This window comes from Melopsittacus undulatus, chromosome 1 (genome assembly GCF_012275295.1).
Source record: "Melopsittacus undulatus isolate bMelUnd1 chromosome 1, bMelUnd1.mat.Z, whole genome shotgun sequence".
Classification (NCBI taxonomy): Eukaryota; Metazoa; Chordata; class Aves; order Psittaciformes; family Psittaculidae; genus Melopsittacus; species Melopsittacus undulatus.
This window is the reverse complement of record NC_047527.1, coordinates 18,069,031-18,076,261: the sequence shown is the minus strand read 5'-3', so window position 1 is coordinate 18,076,261 and position 7,231 is coordinate 18,069,031.

Below are 7,231 nucleotides of genomic sequence, written 5' to 3'. Positions count from 1 at the left end.
TATAATAATACTTTTAGACAATACACCCCACTGTGTTTCACAGGCAGGAACTTCTGCTGGTCCCGGTGGCTTCTTCCCATGGACAGGCAGTGGTGTGGCTGTGACAGGCCCCGGGCAGGAAGAAATCAGGGCTGGTATGGGCATCCACCCTCTGTCTTCTGCCTGGCCTTGTCCCCCAGAGGCACATGGATGATCAGTCACAGGTTGGTATCACTGCCTCATACTGAAATATTGCTACCAGTTCAGTCCAGTCCAGTCCACACTAGTTCTCATTATGAAGCAGCAGCAGCAAAACTGGCTCATACAGACTCTGGATCTAGACATATTTCCTCTTTTTTTTCGTTATAATGGATCTTTTTCAGTCAAGGTGTCAAAATGTAGTGAACTTTCTGGATGACGTGGAAGTCTGTGTTGTCTTGCTGAATTATGAAAGCAAAGGAATATTACTTTTAAATATAAATTCTGCCTCTTTTTTATATCAAAAAATATTAAAATGCTCTGAAAGACCATCGTTTATTTCTGAAAAACAAACTCCAAAATACTAAGTAATGTCAGGTTTGTGATGTATGACAAAATTCAGCATGTTTACATAGCTGTGGTTTGTTTTTTTTTTCTACTAAAGAACTCATTCATTATACCGGGGGAATACAATGTGGTAGAACTAACAGCACTTGAGAAACCGTAAATATGGCTGTTTCTAACTTTTGTGTATTTGAATATACAGCCTTAATATCTTTTTTTTTTTAAGTGTGTGGAGAAATATTTATTTGCATTACAGTAATGCCCAGAAGACCCAGTTTGGATCAAACCTATTCATTGTGCTGTAGGCCAAAATCATAGTCCTTGGTACTGGACTGATAATTACTTGCTCTAGCATTGCAAAAGGCCACTGAAGTCAGAGAAGAGCAAATGGCAATAATAAGTAAGTCACTGTCCCATACCATCTGGAGGAATGTCTCTGCATCTGCAACTCCATCCTGCTAACCTCCAGTGAAATAAGCCCTGCAAACCATTTCTTTTGCCCAGTTAGAAATGTGAGGTTACCTGCATAACTCACATAGTCCACAGAAACTGCTAAAATCCAACAACTAGTTCATGGTGCTTTAGAGGCCCTGAATCTTTCATGTGTTTGGTATGTAAAATATTACATAGAAGAGCTGGAAAATTTTATATATTTTGTTTAAAACCACACTTTTTTCTGAATAATATTTCAAAATTTCTAATAACAATAGCTCTAATAACACTGCTGGATCATTGCTAATCACTCAGTGTTATTTCTCTCTGCATTCCTCTTTCTCACTGTTCATATGCAAAAAGCAAAATAGCAAGATTTTTCCATAGCTTCTAAGTATACTTATTCTCTAATCTTCACTGTTTGCCACTGATTGCACTTTGCTGCTTGTGATGTGAGGTGAGAAAGAGATGCATCCCCAGTTAAAGAAAGTAAAAGCTCAGCAAAGTAGGTGTTTTTTTTCATTTTCCATAAAACTCTTCTAATTTTTTCGAAACATCATACCAAGAAACACATTCAGTTAATTAGATAAATCTTTTTCTCCATTTTAAACAACTTTAAACATAGTTTAAAACAATTGCCAGGAAACCTCAACTATGCATGCATATTTAAAATAATATTGTATTGTATGAGGTAAAGTGAAACCCAGGTATTCATACTGTCTGTGTTATATGAGTTAATCAATGTTATCACTAACACCCTCTCCAGCAAGAGCTGATATTGCTCCCATATCAATTGCTGTTCTCTGGCTTGTTACTGAGGGTAGTGCTGCTTTGTGTACCCTGGAGAGGCAGATGGCTCCTTTCATGCAGCAGCAGGTCTTTTCATCAGTCCTCTATGACATCTCTGATTTCTTTTTACAGATATATTTATTTCTGAAAGAATTTTCTTTTTCTTCAGAGTTATGATTTTCCAGGATCCTCTCTGATCCCAGTATAAGTGCATTCATCCTTTAGATACACTTCTGCACTGTTATAAACCCAGAGGAAGGATGCTAGATTTACACTTTTGAAAGTATACTGAGAACACTCTTCTCCACATTAAGAATTTGATCTTTTCAAATTAGTGTCTAAAAAGTAATTACACTAAAAAGAATTAAACAAAACCTCAACAAAACAAAACAAAAAAAAAAAAAAAAAAAACTATAAAAGGGGTTATACTTGTGTAGCTAATTAGCCATTTGGCAGCCATCAGAAATCATCATTTTTATTTTTGTAAACAATGACTGGTATTTTAGAATGCATCTGAGCATCCAAGCAATGAAACAATGAACAGATACTAAAGTGCAAATGTGTTTTCTGAAGTGTAATGAAATGAAAAGTTGCAGAGAAGCAGAATAAGTGGTTGGTTAGTTACAACAGAGAAGAGATTCAGAGCAGCCCTATGGAGAAGGACTTGGAGGTATTGGTCGATGAGAAAATGAACATGAGCCAGCAGTGTGCGCCAGCAGCCCAGAAAGCCAACCGTATCCTGGGCTGCAGCAAAAGGAACGTGACCAGCAGGTCGAAGGAGATGATCCTGCCCCTCTACTCTGCTCTTGTGAGACCTTACTTGGCGTATTGTGTGCAGTTCTGGTGTCCTCAACATAAAAAGAACATGGAACTGTTGGAACAAGTCCAGATGAGGATGAGGATGGTCAGGGGACTGGAGCACCTCCCATATGAAGACAGGCTGAGAAAGTTGGGGCTGTTGAGCCTGGAGAAGAGAAGGCTGCATGGAGACCTCATAGCAGCCTTCCAGCATCTGAAGGAGGCCTGTAGGGATGCTGGGGATGGACACTTCATTAGGGATTGTAGTGATAGGACAAGTGGTAACGGGTTCAAACTTAAACAGGGGAAGTTTAGATTTGATATAAGGAAGAAATTCTTTATTGTGAGGGTGGTGAGGTACTGGAATGGGCTGCCCAGGGAAGTTGTGAATGCTCCATCCCTGGTGATGTTGAAGACCAGGTTGGACATAGCCTTGGGTGATATGGTTTAGTGTGAGGTGTCCCTGCCCATGGCAGGGGGGTTGGAGCTAGATGATCTTTAGGTCCTTTCCAAGCCTAACTATTCTATGATTCTATAATACATTGGCTTACAATTCCTGTTATCAAAACCGTTTTGACCTTGTTTGAAAGCAAATGCTACATCCCAACTAGGACCATATAGTATTTGATTTATATAATAAATACATATCTCAGGTCTCCTTGTAGTATTTCAGAAATATCAAGTACTTGAGAGAAATGTCTCTTCTTTCTACCTACTTTTGATAGTCCTATGTAGAAATCAATGTCAGTTATCTCATCAGCTATAGAAAGTCAGTTTACTATCTGAACTTGGCTTTGAAAGGGAATAAGTAACACTCAAATCAATATCTGACTCAGGATCAGAATTCTAGGTATAGCCATACTCACATAAGAATATCAGTGTGTAAATGACTTCTATGCCATAGACTTGTCCTGTACATTTACATTTAATTCACTTGAAGTCAACTGAAAGTCTCTATTAAAGGAAGATGAAATAGTTCCTTAGTAATTTGGCATAAACTGTACACAATTTCAGTACCAGACACTCATTTTAAGAGGTGGAAGGTTTTTTGTTTGGTTTTTTTTTTTTTTTTGTGGTTTTTTTGTTTTTTTTTTTTTTTTTTTTTTTTTTTTTTTTTTGTTGGGGGTGGGGTTGGTTTGGTATTTTGGGGTTTTGTTTTTGTTTGTTTTTTTTTTTAATAGAAAGAGATTTATTAAAGTTGTGTGGAGTTTTATAATGAAAATGGCCTATACAGTTATGCAGTCCTAAGGGGAGCTTGTGTTTTCCTTCTTTCAATTTATTTAAGAGGTGAATCAAGATTTCCCAATGTTTTGACAGCCTATCTCCTTGTTCAAGCTTCAGTATAGTGATAACCTTCAATCCCTTAGTATTTTGGCCATTCCGGGCAGCCAAATTTCTGAACAAAAATCCGTAGATACTTAAGCAATATTGCAATTTTGATAAATGTGGTGAAGAAAATGCAAATTAGAAAATAAATCTAGATATCATTATATCACAATTACTGGAAATCAATATATCTTAGTTATTACTGAACAAGTCCGGAGCATGGGAGCTCAATCTTCTACTCCCAGCTTTTCTGTTTTGACACAAAACATAATTGCAAAGTTCCAGTACTTACAGACACATTTATTCATCTCTTAGTATCATTATTCACCTTGTATCAGGTTTTTATTTTTGCTTTTTAGCTTGATTAGATATGCTATTAATTCAATGTAGCTGTTCTTCAAATTAAAAAATTACTATGCTGAAATGAAATAACCACCTAATTTTCTTGAAGACTTTTCAGTGGAGAACGAATTATGTCTCTAATGTGCCATTCAAAAGCAGAGCAGACTGATGGAGACTGCAATTCTTCTTTCCAATATCAGAGAAGTTAATTTTGAAGGCAATTCTAAAGTACATTTTGGACAAGTGGCTTACAACATAAAAAAAACTCAATAAAACTAAGAAAATCAGAACAGAATATTAGATGAATTTTTAAGACTCAAAAATAGTTTTTGAGTGATAAGGTGCAACTAACTGGAAGGAGTGGAGACAGCTCTCATTTCTTGTTTTTCTCTTTCAAGACATCTATAAGGTATTTGTCAGATTCTTGACTCTTACAATGAAATAGATAGTCCAGAGACTGTATTAAATATACTCCACTATGTGATGCTTACTTAAGCTCCTGAAGTGAGCAAAGCCTTATTCTGTGTTGAAGGGGGCTTTCCTAAAAGAATGAGTACCATCAAGAAGGACAGGGCATATACAGGAAGGTCTGGAAGGAAGGTGCTGACTGTTGAGGCCTCTGAAAGCAGCACAGTGCTGAGTGCTGAGGGATCAGGCTGGGACTGTGCAGCTGTGAGCAGATACCCAGGGCAGAGTGCTAGGACCTATGCATTGAAATCAGGATCCCTCTTAATTTAAAATTTCTAGGTTTCACAAACATTAGTTTTGCTCTGCATTGACACATGGAAGAACTGGCTGAAAACCAATGAAATATGCTCATCTACCCCAGTTGCATGATTTCCCTAAGACTTCGATACCAAAGGCTGAAGTGCAGACTGCCAGACCAATTCTTATTGTAAAGCTAGAGATCATACTGGTCAGGGAGACTGAAGAGCATCACAGAGTGAAGAAGTAATCCGTAAGCTTTCTTAGTTTGATTAGTATAAAGACATTGGAGTCCTCTTAGAGGAAAAAAAAAAACAAACTGTTTTAGGTGGAACATCATCAGTAAGGGAAGCAAACGAGGGAAAAGGCTATAGTAATTGAGAGAGTCTGGTTCCTAAATTGACTGGCTTTAAGATAAGATCCTCCATAGAGTAGACTAATCAACTTATCAACTTCTAAGGGGAAATGCCCCTGGCAAGGAATCATTTGATTACAAAAGTCTCTGTGGTATGGTATTTTGTGGAGGTAAAGACAAACAATATCTTGTGTGAATGCTTCTTACTGAGCATGTAAAACCAAACAGCATTTGCCTGAAATGGTTAAAGTGTTCTGTGAAAAAAACATTGAAAAATAAATCTGATCCATTTGAGCCTATTATAACACCCTTATCCTCACAGAACAGAACAGATTTGCACTCTCAGTGCCATCTGGAATGGAATTATATTAGCAGTCTCTAAAAAATACAATTAACTATTTCATGCATTCCTATAGTGTGATCCTTCATTTTTTTATTCACATCCACTGTTAGTTACAAATCACAACTTTAAAGTCATTGTGTGAATGTTGCATTTGCTTACTCTTCAGCTCAGAAAGAGTAATAATGTTTGTGTAACAGATATATGAAACATGAAAAATAATTTCAAAGGAGTCTTTCTCTGTTGTTGAGTGATGGATTTTACTAAGATATAGCTGTAACAGATGCTGCTTAAACTTCCTATATTATATATTCTTACAAGTAAAATGAGCATCAGGTATGTATGATCAGTCTTTTACAGGTGTTTAAAACAACAGGCACAACATGTAAATAATAAAAAAGTCAGTTATTATATAAGATTTTTTTTTTTTTTACTGCTGGAAGGGAGCCCACAGTGGATTCAAGTTGCTCAAATAATTGGTTATTAACATTGATGTTCAGTTTTAAAACAACATTACATTTGATTTGCAATTAAAAAAAATGAGGTTTTCTCTTTCTCAACTATTAGCTATTTACAAGAAGTTGTTAATAGTTTTGCATAAATAAGTTTCAGACACAAGGCTGTTTGTGAAATGCTCACTTCAATGATTCAGTAACTGTGATTCACTTTTTGTAGCCGATCACTCAAAGCACATGGTATTGGTCCCCTTCTATGAAGGGAAGACATAAAGTGGAGAAGTATAATTCGCTTTCTGAATGGATGGAAGAAAAAGAACTAAAATTCATGAAAACATCAAGTTTCACAAACTTTTTAAGATTATCTGATGTATGATGTAGTCATAGCAGACTAAGAAATAAGATCATAAATATTTATTAGTGCCCAAGCAATTCAGAGGGGTATGGTGCTTTTCCTCTGGGTCTCAGAATTTGCACTGTTGAATTCTTTTCATACTTTAGGTCTTTCAGATTTTTATTCTGTTTATCCCATGAGTGGTCCTATCTGGATGACATGAGCTACATGGAACTGGAGTTAAAAAGATATCCTGTAATACATGCAAAATTATTATGCTCATATTAATTCCACCAAAGCTTAGGCATTTCATTCTTGGATTACTTGCTTGATGGGAAGGGAGCACTGAGAGAGCTGAAGAAGTATTTTAGACTGATTCACTGAGAAAAAGGATAAAATAATTTTGATCATTATTTCCATTTTAATGCATCTTCCCAGAAAGGACCATCACCCGAGTTACGCATAGCTTTCCAGCTGCAGCCTACTTGGGTTGATTCAAAGCACTACTTGGGTTGATTCAAAGCAGTCCTATCAGGATCTGGAGCAAAGAACTTCCCTGAAATCTCTACACTGAATGCCTAGACAATAAGCTTGCTGGTGCTAAAAAGGGCTCAAGAGGAATGACTCATCTCTCCACGATTTTAAGTTCTAAGATGTAAGTGTCTAAACCAGTTAGTCACTCTAAATGTCCCTTCAGCCAATGGAGAATAATAGACAATTCTATTTTAGATATCCTATTTTAGGTGAAATGACTGTGAAGGGTCATTAAGACCTGTTTCAGTGTAAGTTTTTCTACCCTGCGCTTCTCCAAGGTTTGGCTAGATGACTCTCAC